The following is an 18,584-nucleotide window of genomic DNA, read 5'->3' as shown; positions in this document are numbered from 1 at the left end:
TATGCTTGGGATTAAATGAATGCCACAGAGGTGGCTATGGAAGAAAGGACCATTTCCCAGCTAGACACAAATTTCCTGCCAGAATGGTGACACTGGGAAGGTTAATCATGGCCATCAGGGCCTTTCGGAGGGACCCCCCCTTGCTCCACCCACATGTCAGCCTATGGCGCCCGAGGCTTCCTTTGGGTGATTAGTCTTGGCCTTTTCCAGTTAGCTTGAGGTCAGAACGGCAGGGTGACTAGGAATGGGGTTGCTTCGCCTGAAGAATTCCCAGAGGCCTCCCAGCCAGACCCACAGAAACTCCTGCCCTCTGGGGAATTTCGCCATCACCTCTGCAACTTTAATCTCCTTTCACCTCTCGTTGTATCAAGTGCGGTGGTTCTCCGTATGGGGTGGTTTTGCCCTCCAGGGGACATCTGACAACTTCTGGAGACATTGTTGATTGTCAAAACTGGGGAGATATTACTGGCATCTAGTGAGCAGAAGCCAGGGTTGCTGTTCAATATGCTACAAGACAGCTCTCCACCTCCAAGAAATATCCAGCCCTAAATGCCAGTGTTGGCGAGGTTGGGAAACCTCCATCTTGATGATTTAATAAGGTGTCAATCAGAGCGAGCAGAGAAAATGACTGATGTAGATTCTGAAAAAGCGGTTCTTTGTCCATTAAACAGACAAACACCACAGTATGGACGCAGAGAGTTGATCAGGAAGCTTGAGGCGTCGTGAAGGGTGGGCTACCCAAGACCTCTCACCACCTTCCTCTGCCTTCCCTTCTGCCTCCTGTTAAGAGCTTTGAAGTATAACAGACCTGGTTTCAAACCCAGTCCTGCTGCTTGGTGACTTTGGGCATGTTACTTAACCTCTTTAAACCTCAGTTTTTCTACCTGAAAAATGGAAATTATCATAGTACCTTTCAGAATCATGTGAATTAAACAAGATAAGCCAAGCCATGTAAAGAGTTTTATGGTGTCTGGCACATGAGAAGAGCTCAGTAAGTGACCGATTATTATTATTTCACAAGTTGAGCACCTGCTGAACTCAATGTACCTTTTCCAGGTGTTTCCTGGCCACTCAGTGCATGTTGGTGACAAGTTTTTATTAATCTACAAAGCATTTACCCTAAAAGTCTTAGTAATGATAACACTTACCCCTCAGAAACAAAGCCCGATGGGTGTGTTGGATGCACTGTAATTTGAACCTCACTTTAGTGGTAAAAGAAATGAATGAAAAATGATTTAAGTTAAAACAGTGTAGTCTTAGCACTATTTACAATAGCCAAGACATGGAAGCAAGCAAAAGGTCCATTGACAGAGGAATGGATAAAGAAGATGTGGTACATATATACAATGGAACATAACTCAGCCATAAGAAAAGAATGAAATCATGCCATTTGCAGCAACATGGATGGACCTAGAGATTATCATACTAAGTGAAGTAAGTCAGACAGAGAAAGACAAATATCATGTGATATCACTTATATGAGGAATCTAAAATATGACACAAATGAACTTATTTATAAAACAGAATCAGACTCACAGACATAGAAAACAAACTTATGGTTACCAAAGGGGAGATGTGGTAGGGGGAGGGATAAATTAGGAGGTTGGGATTCACATATACACACTACTATATATAAAATAGATAATCAACAAGGACCTACTGAATAGCACAGGGAACTCTACTCAATATTCTGTAATAACCTATAAGAGAAAGGAGTCCGAAAAAGAATGGATATACGTATATGTATAACAACCACTTTGCCGTACACCTGAAATTAACACAACATTGTAAATCAACTATACCCCAATATAAAATAAAAATTAAATTAAAAAAAAAACAATGTAGTCTATATTGAGGTATTTATGCATGTGTGTAGATGTAAGCCTAAATATTTGTTCATGGTCCATGGAAAGAAATTTACAAAATGAAGTTTGTCAGAAACACAGCACTAGCTGGGACTCTTGGAGCAAATCCTTGGGAACTCTTGGGCTGTCCCGTTCCAGGACGAAGCAGGATTCCATGTCAAGTGACTTGGATAACATCTCACGTGGGGTCAGTTACTTTGGCACCAGAAGGGCCTCTTTGCCAGATGGCCAAGCAGAGACTGTGAGGCTCGAGCCAGACTGAGCTCAGGGTGTTTCTGGAAGGTCATTGTTGCAAACCCAGAAAACCAGTTCTGTGAGGTTGGCTCAAAGGGGGTATTTAGTCAGAGTAACAGAGAGGTATGGTAATGGAGTGGAGGAAGTCTGGGGAAGGATTCGAACCAGCACAGTCAAAAGGCTCTTCTCAGTTTTCAAAAGAGTGAGGGAGAAGTAATGCTTGGCCCTGGCCCTCAGACAATGCCTCGATTCTTGCCAACTGCAGGAGAGTGAGTCCACAAAATCGCCAGTGAGCCAGGAGAGAATCCCGGTGACAAGCACTCAGCCAGGCAGCCCCCGGGGCCAAAAACGAAGGGCAGAAAATTTGGTTTAACTATATTTCTGCCTGTGTGTTTTCTCATGGGGGCAGGGGGACACCTTTAAAAACATAGGTATGCTCTGTACTTGGGGCGTACACAATGGAGCTAACACAAAGCAAGAATCCTTTGGGCTCCTTTGGCAAGGGAACCCTTAGGTGGCTTTGGACACTGAAGCCATGAAAGAACTGCCTAGGAACATTCTAGAAGACAGGCTAGATTTCCCAGTGTTTGGTCACCAGCCTAGGAGTGTGGCAGAGGCTTCCTGTGCAGGGGGTGAATGAATAGATGTAGGAACTTCCTTCCCTCACGTGGGCCGGTCTCAGTAGTAAGCAGTCAGGATGTGTAACCATTAGCATTTCCCCGCTGGGCTAGTCCATAAAAAGAAAGAGATTTACTTAAGTCAAAAGGTTCAAGGACCACAGAAATTGCCTTTTGGTAATAGGAGTGGCTGTCACTGAGGAAGTTCACAAAGAACTGTTAATTCTACTCTTTACTTTCCCTCTGTCTAACCAGCTGAGAGAAGATAGATTTATGGAAGGAAGGGACTTTGAGTGACAGGCATTCTGTCCATTCTTCTGATACTCTGTGAATTGAAATCAGCAGGAGCAGAGGTCTGCATGGCATTATCTTGACCTTTCATATAACAATGTTCTCGTAAGAGACGCCCTCATCTCTTGTCTCTGGACACCAGGGAAAAAGGGAAAACAACAGGCAGTTTTGCATGGCCAGTGCTTCTGTTAGTGTCTCGACAAAAGGGTTTTGAATGAATGACTGATCAGTGGGAAATACCAGACTTCTGTGAATGTGTTGGTGAAGATATTGATCACTATATCACTCACAGTTCCCTTTATAAAGTCTGATGTGGTCAAGTTCTACTCCAAGTTTAGGTGAGGAAAGCTTTGTACCTATAAAGGAATGGCTTTCTTTCTTCCTTTCTGAAAATGAGGATGATGTCATTGGACATATCTCCCTTTTGCTCTAGTTGCCAGGAAGTTCAGGTTTAAATCTGATGCCCAGCTCTACCAATGATGAAGGCTCTTGTGGCATGCACACTTGATTCTTATTTCCTCTGCTCTTGCTATCCTAATCTTATGTACATTTCCCCTGTTCCTAATTTAAATTCTTCATTATGTTTCCCGTCATTGTATGTTCTTAGTCTCAGTTGCCTCTAATTGCCAGGCAGGTAGCAGTAAATGACTGAAGTAAGTGGGGTAATAGGGCATGGAGTGGACTGTGGCAGAGAGAGGTCCTTCCTGGCCATTCTACTCAAATAGCATTGTCCCCTTCCCCCATTGTCAACCTCTAGCCCCTAACCGTGATTATTCATAGCATTTATCATTTTCTGCAATTATCTGATTTATCCGTTTACTCTCTCTTACCACTGCTATATCCCTAGCACCCACAACAGTGCCTGACACAGAACTGTCACCCAACCCACATCTGCCAGGTGAGTGAATCAAGGCATGAAAGTGGGACCAGTGTGGCTAGGTTTTTACTACATTTTAACAGAATTTGAAATTTGGATTTTATATGAAATCTTCTGGTTTTTAGACGTTGGTGGCAAGTATAAAAAATTAAAAACCCTCTGCTGGCCAGAAACGGGCCATGTTAGCGTGAGCCACTGTGCTACTTTGCATTTGCCAGCTGTAGCCACCAGTTTCTCTGTGGAATGAAGTAGAACATAAATAACTAAAAACCCGCATCTATTTTATGGTTAATGAAGCACCATTGCCCTCTAGTATTTCATTATTGTTCTAGTTTTACATATGAGGAAATTAAAGCCCCTGAGGGCATAAAGTGAACCGGTGAGCTTAGAGGCAGGGCTCCTCCGGGGTCAGAGGTGACATCCTGGTCAGATATTCAGGAACGAGGGAGGAAGAGCCCCTTCTTGTGTCAGTTCCTCTTTTCTTCCTGTTCCAGAACCAGGGGCTGGGTAGATGCTTCTCCCAACACAGGCTATGACCTCTAATTCAGAGTCAGCCTCATGCTGGGTCTGTTCCTCTGCCTTTCAGTGCAGAAGGGACCATCAGTGTAGATGTTTCTTAAACTCCTTTCACATACCTGGCTCCCCTGCCACCAGTCAAGAACTATAAGCTTAAAATGTTTTAGGAGTGTGTGCGTGTGCACACACACACACACACACACAATTGAATAACCAAACACACCTTGCAGTGCCTCTTTCATTTCTGTATCTTCAATAGGATGTTGATCTTGTTTTAGGAGACAGTCTCCTTATATCATTGGTAGAGTTGTAGGTTCTTTGTGACCTAGCAGACAATACCTCGTTTTTGAGTGCATGCCCAAGTTCTGACCAAGACTTATTTTCTTATGTATTTACCTTCCCAGAGAAAAGCTTTAAAATAAAAGTCCAGTATTGAAATTTAGGTCTCTAACATTTTTAGGAAACTCTGAGATGTGGAAAATTCTCTAAAACTAATAGGATTCTTTTCCTTCTACAAGTTCGCCTAACTATTTTTTCCAGAATCCCTTTGTTAAGGAAAATAAGCCAGGCTTTATTGGCATTTCTTAATTATTATTTTAAATTGTGGTAAAATATACATAATATAAAATGGACCATTTTCACCATTTCTAAGGCTACATACGGCTCAGGGGCACTTAGTACACTCACATTACTGGGCAACGATCAGCGCCATGCATCTCTAGATCTCTTTTCCTCTCTCCAACCTGAAACTCTGTACCCATTAAACAAAACCTTCTCATTCCCTCCTCCCCCCTGGCAACCACTATTCCACTTTCTGTCCCTATGAATTTGACTACTCTATGTACGTCATATGAGTGGAATCATACAGTATTTGTCCCATTGTGATTGGTTTATTTCACTTAATATATAATGTCCTCAACGTTCATCCATCTGTGGTATGTGTCAGAATTCCCTTCCTTTTTAAGTTTGAATAGTATTCCATTGTATGTTTATACCCCACTTTCTTTATTCACTCATCTGTCCATGGACATCTGGGTTTCTTCCATCCCTTGGCAATTGTGAATAATGCTTCTATGAACAAGGGTATACACATATCTGGGTTCCTGTTTTCGATTATTCTGGGTATATACCCAGAAATGGAAGTGCTGGTTCATACTGTAGTACTATTTTAAGTTTTTGAGGAATCACCATACCAATTTCCCATTTTCCACAGTGGTTGCACCATGGTGCATTCCTACCAACAGTGCACAAGGGTTCCAATTTTTCTGCATCCTCGCTGACACTTGTTATTTTGCGGATTTTTTTTTTTTAATAGCAGACATTCTAATAGTTGTGAGGTAGTATTTCCTTTTCCTTGTGGTTTTGATTTGCATCTCCTAATAATTAGTGACACTGAGCATTTTTTCATGTGCTTATTTGCAATTTGAATATCTTCTTTGGAGAAATGTCTGTTTTGCCCATTTAAAAATTGGGTTGTTTTTATTGTTGAGTTGTAGAAGTTCTTTATATAGTCTTCATATTAACTCCTTATCAAGTATATGCCTTGCAAATATTTTTCCCATGCCATGGGCTGCCTTGTCACTCTGTTGATTGTGTCTTTTGATGCTTAGAAGCTTTAAAGTATGATGCACTACTGACATTTCTGAGCTTCCACTTTTAGATGCTGAGCATCCACTTTTAGATGCTGAGCATCTTTTCATGTGCTTCTTGGCCATCTGTATGTCTTCGTGGAGAAATGTCTGTTTAGATCTTCTGCCCATTTTTTGCTTGGGTTGTTTTTTTTTTTTTAATATTGAACTGCATGAGCTGTTTATATATTTGGAGATTAACCCTTCCTCCACTGATTCATTTGCAAATATTTTCTCCCATCCTGAGGGTTGTCTTTTCATCTTGTTTATAGTTTCCTTTGCTGGACAAAACCTTTTAAGATTCATTAGGTCTCATTTGTTTATTTTTGTTTTTATTTCCATTACTCTAGGAGGTGGGTGAAAAAAGTTCTTGCTGTGAATTATGTCAAAGAGTGTTCTTCCTATGTTTTCCTCTAAGAGTTTTATAGTGTCCGGTCCTACATTTAGGTCTCTAATCCATTTTGAGTTTATTTTTGTGTATGGTGTTAAGGAGTGTTCTGATTTCATTCTTTTACATGTAGCTGTCCAGTTTTCCCAACACCACTTATTGAAGAGGCTGTCTTTTCTCCATTGTATATCCTTGCCTCCTTCGTCATAGATTAGTTGACCATAGGTGCATGGATTTATCTCTGGGCTTTCTAAACTGTTCCATTGATCTATATTTCTGTTTTTGTGCCAGTACCATAGTGTCTTGATTACTGTAGCTTCGCAGTATAGTCTGAAGTCAGGGAGTCTGATTCTGTCAGCTCTGTTTTATCCTGCAAGATTGTTTTGGCTATTTGGGGTCTTTTGTGTTTCCATACAAATTAAAAGATTTTTTTGTTCTAGTTCTGTAAAAAAAAAAAAATGCCATTGGTAATTTGATACGGATTGCATTGAATCTGTAGATTGCTTAGGGTAGTATAGTCATTTTCACAATATTGATTATTCCAATCCAAGAACAAGGTGTATCTCTCCATCTGTTTGTGCCATCTTTGATTTCTTTCATCACAGTCTTACAGTTTTCTGAATACAGGTCTTTTACCTCCTTAGGTAGGTTTATTCCTAGGTATTTTATTCTTTTCGTTGCAGTGGTGAATGGGATTGTTTCCTTAATTTCTATTTCTGATCTTTTGTTGTTAGTGTATAGGAATGCAAGAGATTTCTGTGCATTAATTTTGTATACTGCAATTTTACCAAATTCATTGATTAGCTCTAGTAGTTTTCTGGTGGCATCTTTAGGATTCTCTATGTATAGTATCGTGTCATCTACAAACAGTGACAGTTTTACTTCTTCTTTTCTGATTTGGATTCCATTTATTTCTTTTTCTTCTCTGATCGCTGTGGCTAGGACTTCCAAAACTATGCTGAATAATAGTGGTGAGAGTGGACATCCTTACCTTATTCCTGATCTTAAAGGAAATGCTTTCAGGTTTTCACCATTGAGAATGATGTTTCTTGTGGGTTTGCTGTATATGGCCTTTATTATGCTGAGGTAGATTCTCTCTATCCCCACATTCTGGAGAGTTTTTATCATAAATGGGTATTGAATTTTGTCAAAAGCTTTTTCTGCATCTATTGAGATGATCATATGGTTGTTCTTCTTCAGTTTGTTACTATGGTGTATCACATTGATTGATTTGCATATACTGAAGAATCCTTGCATCCCTTGGGATAAATCCCACTTGATCATGGTATATGATCCGTTTAATGTGTTATTGGATTCTGTTTGCTAGTATTTTGTTGAGGATTTTTGCATCTATATTCATCAGTGATATTGAACTATAATTTTCTTTTTTTGTAGTATCTTTGTCTGGTTTTCGTGTCAGGGTGATAGTGGCCTCACAGAATGAGTTTGGGAGTGTTCCTTCCTCTGCAATTTTTGGAAGAGTTTGAGAAGGATGTGTGTTAACTCTTCTCTAAACGTTTGATAGAATTCACCTGTGAAGCCATCTGGTCCTGGATGTCTGTTTGTTGGAAGATTTTTAATCACGGTTTCAATTTCAGTGCTTGTGATTTGTCTGTTCATATTTTCTATTTCTTCCTGGTTCAGTCTTGGAAGGTTATACCTTTCTAAGAATTTGTCCATTTCTTCCAGGTTGTCCATTTTATTGGCATAGAGTTGCTTGTAGTAGTCTCTTAGGATGCTTTGTATTTCTGCAGTATCCATTGTAACTTCTCCTTTTTCATTTCTAATATTATTGATTTGAGTCCTCTCCCTCTTTTTCTTGATGAGTCTGACTAAAAGTTTGTCAATTTTGTTTATCTTCTCAAAGAACTGCTGTTAGTTTTATTGACTTTGCTATTGTTTTCTTTGTTTCTATTTCATTTATTTCTGCTCTGATCTTTATGATTGCTTTCCTTCTACTAACTTTGGGTATTGTTTGTTCTTCTTTCTCTAGTTTCTTTAGGTGAAAGGTTAGATTGTTTATTTGAGATTTTTCTTGTTTATTGAGGTAGGATTGTGTTGCTATAAACTTCCCTCTTAGAACTGCTTTTGCTGCATCCCATAGGTTTTGGATCATTGTGTTTTCATTGTCATTTGTCTGTAGGTATTTATTTATCACCCCTTGATTTCTTCAGTGATCTCTTGGTTATTTAGTAACGTATTGTTTAGCCTCCATGTGTTTGTGTTTTTTATGGGTTTTTTTCCTGTAATTTGTTTCTAATCTCATAGCATTGTGGTCCAAAAACATGCTTGACATGATTTCAATTTTCTTAAATTTACCGAGGTTTGATTTGTGACCCAAGATGTGATCTATCCTGGAAAATGATCTGTGTGCGCTTGCGAAGAAAGTGTAATCTGCTGTTTTGGGATGGAATGTCCTATAAATATCAATGAAATCTCTCTGGTCTATTGTGTCATTTAAAGCTTGTGTTTCCTTATTAATTTTCTGTCTGGATGATCTATCCATTTGTGTAAGTGAGGTGTTACAGTGCCCCACTATTATTTTTTTTCCCACTATTATTGTGTTACTGTCAATTTCCTCTTTTATAGCTCTTAGCATTTGCCTTATGTATTGAGGTGCTCCTATGCTGGGTGCATATATATTTATAATTGTTATATCTTCTTCTTGGATTGATCCCTTGATCATTATGTATTGTCCTTCCTTGTCTCTCATAACATTCTTTGTTTTAAAGTCCATTTTATCTGATATGAGTATTGCTACTCCAGCTTTCTTTTGATTTCCGTTTGCATGGAATATCTTTTTCCATCCCCTCACTTTCAGTTTGTATGTGTCCCTAGGTCTGAAGTGGGTCTCTTGTAGACAGCATATATATGGGTCTTGTTTTTGTATCCATTCAGTGAGCCTGTGTCATTTGGTTGGAGTATTCACATTTAAGGTAATTATAGATATGTGTGTTCCTATTACCGTTTTCATAACTGTTTTGGGTTTGTTTTTGTAGGTCCTTTTCTTCTCTTGTGTTTCCCACTTGGAGAAGTTCCTTTAGCATTTGTTGTAGAGCTGGTTTGGTGGTGCTGAATTCTCTTAGCTTTGGCTTGTCTGTAAAGGTTTTAATTTCTCTGTCGAATCTGAATGAGATCTTTGCTGGTAGAATCTTGGTTTTAGGTTGTGCCCTTTCATCACTTTAAATATATTGTGCCACTCTCTTCTGGCTTGTAGAGTTTCTGCTGAGAAATCAGCTAAACTTATGGGAGTTCCTTTATATGTTATTTGTTGTTTTTCCCTTGTTGCTTTTAATAATTTTTCTTTGTCTTTAATTTTTGCCAATTTGATTACTATGTGTCTTGGCCTGTTTCTCCTTGGGTTTATCCTGCCTGGGACTCTGCACTTCCTGTACTTGGGTGGTTATTTCCTTTCCCATGTTAGGGAAGTTTTTGACTATAATCTCTTCAAATATGTTCTCGGGTCCTTTCTCTCTCTCTTCTCCTTCTGGGACCCCCATAATGTGAATGTTGTTGCATTTAATATTGTCCCAGAGGTCTCAGGCTGTCTTCATTTCTTTTCATTCTTTTCTCTTTTTTCTGTTCTGTGGCAGTGAATTCCACCATTGTGTCTTCCAGGTCACTTACCCGTTCTTCTGCCTCTGTTATTCTGCTATTGACTCCTTCTAGTGTAGTTTTCATTTCAGTTATTGTATTGTTTACCTCTGTTTGTTTGTTCTTTAATTCTTCTAGGTCTTTGTTAAACATTTCTTGCATCTTCTCGATTTTTACCTCCATTCTTTTTCCGAGGTCCTGGATCATCTTCACTATCATTATTCTGAATTCTTTTTCTGGACGGTTGCCTATTTCCACTTCATTTAACTGCTTTTCTGGGGTTTTATCTTGTTCTTTCATCTGGTACATAGTCCTTTGCCTTTTCATTTTGTCTGTCTTTCTGTGAATGGGGTTTTCATTCCACGGGCTGCAGGATTGTAGTTCTTCTTGCTTCTGCTGCCTTCCCTCTCTGTTATATGTTTTTTATATGCTATGCATTTTTCTGTGCACTATGTAAAATCACTAATTTAATCATTACGTCAATCCCATGATGTAAGTATGATTATAATCTCCAGCTTTACAGTGAAAGAAACTGTGACACAAAACAGTCACTTGCTTAAGATCACACAACTAGTAAGTGGCAGAGTCAGGATTTGAACCGAGAAAGTTGGGCTCCAGAGCCTCATGTCCTAAAGTCTAAAACCCAACCGTGTTAATAAAGATGCAGACATAGAGGTTGGACCTGAGGACACAGGGAGGGGGAAGGGTAAGCTGGGAAGAAGTTAGAGAGTGGCACTGACATATATATACACTTCCAAATGTAAAATAGATAGCTAGTGGGAAACAGCCGCATAGCACAGGGAGATCAGCTCGGTGCTTTGTGTCCACCTAGAGGGGTGGGATAGGGAGGGTAGGAGGGAGACGCAAGAGGGAGGGGATATGGGGTATATGTATACATATAGCTGATTCACTTTGTTATACAGCAGAAACTAACACAACCATGTAAAGCAATTATACTCCAATAAAGATGTTAAAAAAAAAAATCCAACCATGTTAACCTGGCATGTGTGACACACCTCCACCAACCTGCACCTGCCTTTTCAGCCCTCCCCTTGCCTCTGGCCCTTCCATACACCTTTCCCTATGCCTTCCTTCCTGCCCTGCCTTACTTTGTTAATCCCTGCCCATTCAGGGTTCCCCTCGGACACCTTCTCTCTGCCCACCCCATCTAGGTTAGGTGCCCTCTAGGTTAGATTCAAGCTGTTCAGACAGCTCACGTTGCACTTTGCTGCACAGATTTATAACTGTCTGACTCTTCTGTGCATCTCACGGTGGACTGAGAGTCCCCTGAGGGCTGAGACCAAGGGTTTAAATCTCTATGTCCCAACCTAGCCAAGTACCTGGTTTCGAGTAAGTGCTTACTATCTAGTTTTAAATAAATAAATAAGGCAGAGCCCAGACTAGGACTCAGAATAGAAAAAAGAGCAGTGATTGCCCAAATAGTAGTTTTCAGCCTGGAAATATTGTTGGTACCCTGAGTAGACAGTGAGCAGCCCATGTCCGTATAGACTGGAACAGTGTTGAATGGAATAGAATCAGTAGTGTGAACCTCATGCCTTCAGTCCTGGTACTGGGGACATATGCCCAATTTGTATGGAAGAGACTGCTCCCCACAAAACAAAGACAGTGACAACACATACTCGCACAAATGCTCACCATGGGTCACAGAATGACTTTTTTGAGTTTTTCAAAAATGTTAAAAGTGAATGAACATCTTCTTTACCTTCCCTTCTCTTCCTAAATAATTCAGTCCTTAAAGCTATTATGTGGGCTGAGTAAGGCAGTCACCCTTGTGGGGGGTGGAGGAGATATGGTGGCCCAGACAAGGTAAGGAGATCAGCCCCACAGAAGGGCTGACCTGCACAAGGGCCAGAGCCCAGATGGGCAGTGTCAGAATCCAAGCGGAATGGGGAGGGCAACTGTGTGGGGAAGGGGGCAGTGGTCATGATAGCAGTTGGTTACATTCAAGGGATGGATCGAATAAGCAAGTGTATTAAGGATGATGGAAATCAGGCTCCATAAGTGTTAGAGAAGGAACTTACGATATGGAAAGGGAGAAAGCTAGGATGAACCCTGTGGTGCTGGACTGGAATTGGAAGTACCAGAGTGAATTTATGGTTTTCAGTATATATGGATCATCTATGGAAATAATATAGATGTATATATACACACACTAGCTCTGTCCACTGAAAGAGTCAGGGAACAGCAATACCTAAGTTAGCAGTGAGCACACCGAGCAGTGAGAATTGGGATTCTAAATAATCCCACACATAGTGGAACCAGAGCTCCTTGGAGAAATAGCTAATTTTAAAGCTGGAACATGACATTGTAACAGGAAGTAAAGAAGTGTTCAAATGATGATGGGAACATGTCAGAAGGGCACATTGACAGTTTCGGAATGAGATATTTACATAATTTCAAGGTCCTTTTCTGACAACACTTATTAATTAAAAAAAAGGAAGAAGGGTAACTTTCCAGGGGAGTACCCTAGCAGACATCACTTTAATCAAGTGATCTCGGGGAAATTTAAAATCACCTGCCGCCTGATAGGATGCAATGGGAAGAGCACAGCATCACTTCTGTGATATTCTTGCCCAAGTTGTAGAAGTTGAATCTAGACGTGAGTAAATTCAGACAAACCCCAAGAGAGGAACGTTCTATAGAATAACTAGCCTGTATTTTTTTGAAGTGTCAAGGTCATGAAAGTGAAAGAAATACCAAGGAAAGGTTGCATATTGGAGCAGACTAAGGAGATGTGACAACTAAATGCAGTGCTTGATTCGAAAGTACTCTTTTTGCTATCAAGGCTATTATTGGGACAACTGACAAAAACTTGAATTGATCTGAGGATCCAATGACAGTTAATGAAAACGTACTGGGGTCTGAGGATTAGAGAATAGTAATGTATCGACGTGAAGTTCCTGATTCCGTGGTTGCGTAGGAGAATGTCCCTGTTTATGGGAAATGCACACTGAAGTGTTTGGGGAAGATGAGGCATCACTTCGGCAGCTTATTCTCAAAGGGTTCAGGAACAATATAGCATAAAATTCTTTGTAGTGTACGTGCAACTTTTCTGTAAGTTTGAGATTTTTCAAAATAATCTATATCTATACCTATATCTACATCTACATGTAGTGGATATCTTAGGTTGGAGTTATAATGTTTTTCAGACTTGCCAGGACACAGGTACCCAGAGGCTGCTTTGGGAGGATAAACCTTGGAGTGGCTGCCCCAAGAGTAGAATCAGGGTATGTCCGCTTCATGTTGGTTCTCTGCTGAGGTGTAGGAGATGCGCATTCTCACCCCACTCATTTAGTAAAGAAAGGACAGTTTACTGAATAAGAGAGAGAGAGAACACAGTATCTATGGGCTGATCACGCCGGCCACTCCACGTATCTGATGATGGGCTCCCTGCCACAACCAAGGAAGTAGGAAAATTGAGGGCCCGTTTGTCCTCTGGGGAAGTCTGTGGGATAACTAAGGCCCAGTTCTTTAGTGTCTATCTGGAATGTGGACTGTGCAGGGGATCCCATGTTCATCTGAGGCTTGGTCTAAAATGCTGATAATAACCACCACTGCCTATTGGGCGCCTTCTAAGGGTCAGAAACTGGGATAGGTGGCTCATGTGTTCTTCTTATAATCATCACAATGGTTCTCCTCTTAAAGTAGCGTCCCCGTCTTATAGATGAGGAACTAAAGCTTGGAAAGGCTTAGTAACAGGCTCATTGTTACGGGTTGAGTTGTATCCTCCCAGATGCATATGCTGAAGCCCCGTATCTCAGAATGTGGCTGGATTGGGAGATAGGGCCCCGAAAGAGGTGATTAAGTTAAAAAGAGGCCCTTAGGGTGGAACCTAATCCAACTGACTGGTGTCCTTATAAGAAAAGAAAAATCTGGACATGCAGAGGGACACCGAGGGTACAGGTGCACAGAGGAACGACCATGCAAGGACACAGCAAAAAGGTGGCTGTCTGCAAGCCAAGGAGAGTAGCCTAACCCTGATGTTGGATTTCTAGGCTCCAGAACGATGACAAAATACGTTTCTGCTGTTTAAGCCATGCGGGCTGTGGTATTTTGTTATGGCAGCCTGAGCAGACTGGCATGGTTATGCTAGGCATCTGGTGGAGATGAAGCTGCTATTCAAAATCAAATCCGTGTAGCTCTGTTCTATGTCACCTTCCCACACACAGGGCCTCTGCTGTGAAAATTCTTCCCACCTCCTCCAATAGGCCGCCCAGAACAACCATCCAAAATCTCACAGACTGAGTAGATCCCTCCTCTGCCGTCCCACAGCCCTTACTATACGGCATACAGTTAGTGGCACACAACTAACGCACAATACTGTATCCCCAGCATCTCCCATGGAGCCAGGCACATGGTATTTAAATAGTTAGTATGTATTGAGCACTTACGTACCAGCAAAGATTTTACATGCATTACCTCATTGAAACCTGAAGACAACTCCTTGAGGTAGGTATCACCATTATTCCCATTTTACATATCAAAAAACTGAGGTCAGAGGGGTTAACTGAGTTACCCCAGGACACAGAGCTAGTAGGTGGTGGAACCAGGATTCATGTCCAGATGGTCTAATTCCCCGGTCCGTGCTCTTCACCCCCTGCCCTGCTGTCGCAGTCTTGCTGTAAATGCCCACTCCCTCCCTACCTGGGGGGCTGTGCTGATCCGAAATGCTCTCCCTCAGTACAAGTCCCTACTTCATGCTAAGTCCAAGTGTGAAGCTCTCCTCCTGTGGAGAGTCTTCTCACACACAACCTCCTCTCTCAGGCCCCACTCTGTACTCCTTCAGCACCTCCTGGGCATACGGTCTGCACCACGCCCTGACACGTGACCCAGAGCTGGGCACTGGGGCCATCAGTTATCAACATTTGTTGAACTGGCATCCATGCCCAGGGATGGAAGTAAACAGGGATACGTAACATGGTGGCGTAGTCCTGGCTACTGTGACTCTCCACATCTGGATTATCCAGGAGAGTTCCAATTGCTAAAATTCCATCCTCTCATCAGATCGTTTGCCAGAATATGTGGCAGAGAATGTAGTCTGGTATTTGGTTTAGAAAGGAGAGTCACCATTCTACTGAAAAGAGGCAGGAGTGGAGACAAGACGAGCTGTCTGTCACTCACCTTCCTACGTGCTGCTGGGCAAATCACGATTTCTCTGGACCTAAGTGTCTCCGAGGATAAAATTGCAGTGGCAATGCCCGTTTCTCCGGTAGAAATGGGACAAAACCTGTGAATGTGTTTTGAATACTGATAAAGAATAATGTTATATAAACCCAGTCACCATTAGTGGGATTACTTACGTTTTTACTGACCTGTTTGGCCAGTGAAAAATGAAATAAAAAAGTAGTTTTTATTTTTGAAAGTAAAGGAAGAGGTGTCCATGAAGAATGCAGAAAAAAAATCAAACATAAAGAGAGCAAATGTCCTGAGGCCTTTCTAGAGTGCTTTGAAAAAGACAGAACTAGATATTTCTAGGTTCTTCTCAACAAGTTGGTGTGTGTGTGTGTGTGTGTGTGTGTGTGTGTGTGGTGGGTTGGGTGGAGGCTGGGCTGCCGTAGTCAGGGGCAAACTTTTCCCCAGTTGCCTGAAATACCACCCTCAGGAGGAAGCAGGCCTCTTACCTTTGCTGCATTGTGGATCAGTTTCCAGCCGTGTGAGGCCTCTGGGTAAAGTCCATCTGGGAGCTCAGTTTTTCTGACTCAGCAGTAGCCCAGGAAAATTTCCCTTCTCTTTCCTGTGCCCCGTCTTCCAGACACGCACGAGAAGCACTCTGCCCTGGAGTTAATCAGCTCGTCCTGTGCCCCTGCTGCAGGCTTTGCACAGAGTCGATGCATCGACCTGAGAGCAGCCTCTGGGGAGCTTCCAGGGAGAGCAGCCGCCGCAGAGCAGCCACTCAGGGGCATCAACGACAAGTCTGTTCTGGTTTGGATGGGGCCGAGGCTCCCTCCAACTTCCTTTTGCTCTCGCCAAAGCCAGGATCCTTTTGTTCACCTTTAGGGCTGCCAAGTCAGTCCTACCGCACCCCTGGATGTTGTTTTCCTGCAGGCAATGGGAAAATGAGCTTGGAGCCAGGGAAGGGAAATCAACAAGGAAATAAACACAGGGTCACTGCCCCTCCATGTTCTCACCAGACTGGGACATCATCATGCTGGGACCACTTCCTAAAGTGGCAGGAGCTGGCCGCTGCCCGGACGGACCTCAGAGTCCCAGGCATCTTTTGAGTTTTATATATGTAAAGAAGTGTGCATTTATATCAGAAGCGTGAGATCTGTCTCGGACAAATCAAGCAATCCTGACCACTCCAATGTCTTGCCAAATCTTTCAAAGATTTTCCATAGGCAGGCTCTCTTGTAACCGAACACTGGCAAACATCTGTAGACAAAGGAAAAGAAGAAGCAAGTTTACGACTGACACTAGCTAAGACTTTTAAAGAAAGATATCCTCTAAAGATACAGGATTATCGTTTACATAAAGATTTCTTCTACTTACTCTTCAATGTCACAGTCATCATCGGTAGCGTCATCTTTGCTAGAATTTATTGAGAACTTACTGTCCACCAGCTCTTGTGCTAATGACCTCACCTGTGTTAGTTCATATAATTCTTTTTTTTTTTTTTTTTTTTTTTGCGGTACGCGGGCCTCTCACTGCTGTGGCCTCTCCCGTTGCGGAGCACAGGCTCAGCGGCCATGGCTCACGGGCCCAGCCGCTCCGTGGCATGTGGGATCCTCCCAGACCAGGGCACGAGCCCGTGTCCCCCGCATCGGCAGGCGGACTCTCAACCACTGCGCCACCAGGGAAGCCCAGTTCCTATAATTCTTGACATAATACTGTCATTCTCATTCCCATTTTGTAGAGGAAGAAGATGAAGATTAGAGAGATTAAGTCACTCCTGCAAAGTGACCCAGCTAGTTAAAAATGTAGAAATTGCCTTTCTGGAAGGATGCTCTTCTGAGCCTTGCTTTTCCCAAGTCAGCTTAAGCACTTCTGTGGACTGACAGCTCCAGTGATGGCCAAAGAGTTGCTTAAACAAACTCTTAGGGCTGGGAATAGAATTCTAAACAGAAACATGGCTCATTGGTTAGTTAAGTGGTCTCTCCCTGGAGTTATGAACTGGTGCTACCTTTATGTAACTTGTGCATAGGACACGCCTAGCCCAGAGCCTTCTCTTCTCTTTAATCCAAGGGTGTGCGGCTGACTGCTGTCACCCGGCTCTCCACTGTGATTCTGATTTACCCACAAGGAAGTGCCCTGTAAAACTCTTGACCTCTGTGTGTGCTGCAGTTATGGCCTGATCACAAATTTGTCTTCTTGACTTTAGAAGCCTAACAGTTACAGGCTTCTTTTAATCAATAATCCAGGGGATGAACGATTCTAAGTTCCAGCCTGGAAACTTCTGCTTGATGAGAAGAAATCAGCATGTGTATTTTCAGTCCTCAGGTCCTACTGCAACTTTTTTTTTTTTTTTGGCCTCATCTTTACTTCCAACTGTTAGCATGTAGCTCTCCTACATGTGCAGTTACCCAGGGCAGCTGGCCGCTGGTCAAATGAAAGTAAAACCTTTTATTAGGAGACAGGGAGATGCCTCCCAGCAAAGTCCAAATTGTCCATTTTTGTAAATATATGACTTGCAACATCAGGGCAGCTGCTTGCCCTTGGGACGCTTGCATTTGGTTTGGTGGAGCTTGGGGGTACTTTGCTCTGGGTCCACATACGCCTTTAAACTTGAGGCTGGTCAGCTTTTCATTCTCAACAGAAACTAAAGACTTATTTACTGGATTTATGGCAATAAAAAAAAGAAGACTGGAAAGGGGCCGGGCATTTAGTTTAGATGTCATTTCATTTTTCTTTCCCAGTGGTTTACAACTAAACACAGTGTCCAGATATGTTTATAGAATCTGGTCTTGGAGTTCTTTGATGAGAAGAGGCAATTTATAACAGTCAAATGGGCCTTTCAACCTTATCGTATGAAATGAAAACCAAAATATTGGAAAGGAGCTGATGTAACGAAGGCTTTCATGTTCCTCATCTGCTTCACAGCTTTTCACCACCAGGGGATAAAGACAGTAGATTTGGGAACTGTCAGACACTTTGGGGGGTTTCCATTAAGAAAGGTAAGTAAGGTAGATGGATTTTATTTCTCCTTCCTCTCCTTTGAGCATCTAGATCAGTACTGATTGAACTGGTTTCAAGAGTTGAGTCCATTCTGGGATAAACAATAAACACACAAACCTCCAAAAACATTTTTTTGCATGGTCATGTAACCAAGGCAGCTGACTATTGGAAACAGAGAGAAGTCACAGATGAAAAACAGGACGTATTAATTTAGCTTTACAAATATGCCCTTTCCAAAGCCAGAATTACTCACTCCCTGGCAGCTCACGGCATGGGGACCTGGGTCTACTCAAACTCCATGGCTTTAGAATGTCCTTTCCATGTGGTGTGGGATGTTCCAGATGAACGACAGGCTCCAACTCAGCAGAAACCTCTAGATGAAATTTAAATCCTCATGTTTTTTAATCATCATGGGAAAGCAAACGCAACTTTGCCATGCAA

The 18,584-nt window shown here is 42.0% G+C and overlaps 1 protein-coding gene across 1 annotated transcript in view; it reads right to left on the bottom strand.

The window, feature by feature from the left end:
- The window catches only part of LNX1 (ligand of numb-protein X 1), a 201,979-nt gene extending 186,019 nt beyond the window's left edge, over window positions 1-15,960 (bottom strand). Inside the window, exon 1 of the mRNA XM_033425416.2 lies at window positions 15,653-15,960. The gene's annotated coding sequence lies outside the window, so the exon portion shown is untranslated. The remainder of the gene's footprint in view (window positions 1-15,652) is intronic.
- Window positions 15,961-18,584: the final 2,624 nt, after the last annotated feature.

The sequence above is a fragment of the Orcinus orca genome, chromosome 4, assembly GCF_937001465.1.
Source record: "Orcinus orca chromosome 4, mOrcOrc1.1, whole genome shotgun sequence".
NCBI classification, from domain to species: domain Eukaryota; kingdom Metazoa; phylum Chordata; class Mammalia; order Artiodactyla; family Delphinidae; genus Orcinus; species Orcinus orca.
The sequence above is the reverse complement of the archived record's forward strand: the minus strand, read 5'-3'. Positions and strand labels throughout refer to the sequence as shown.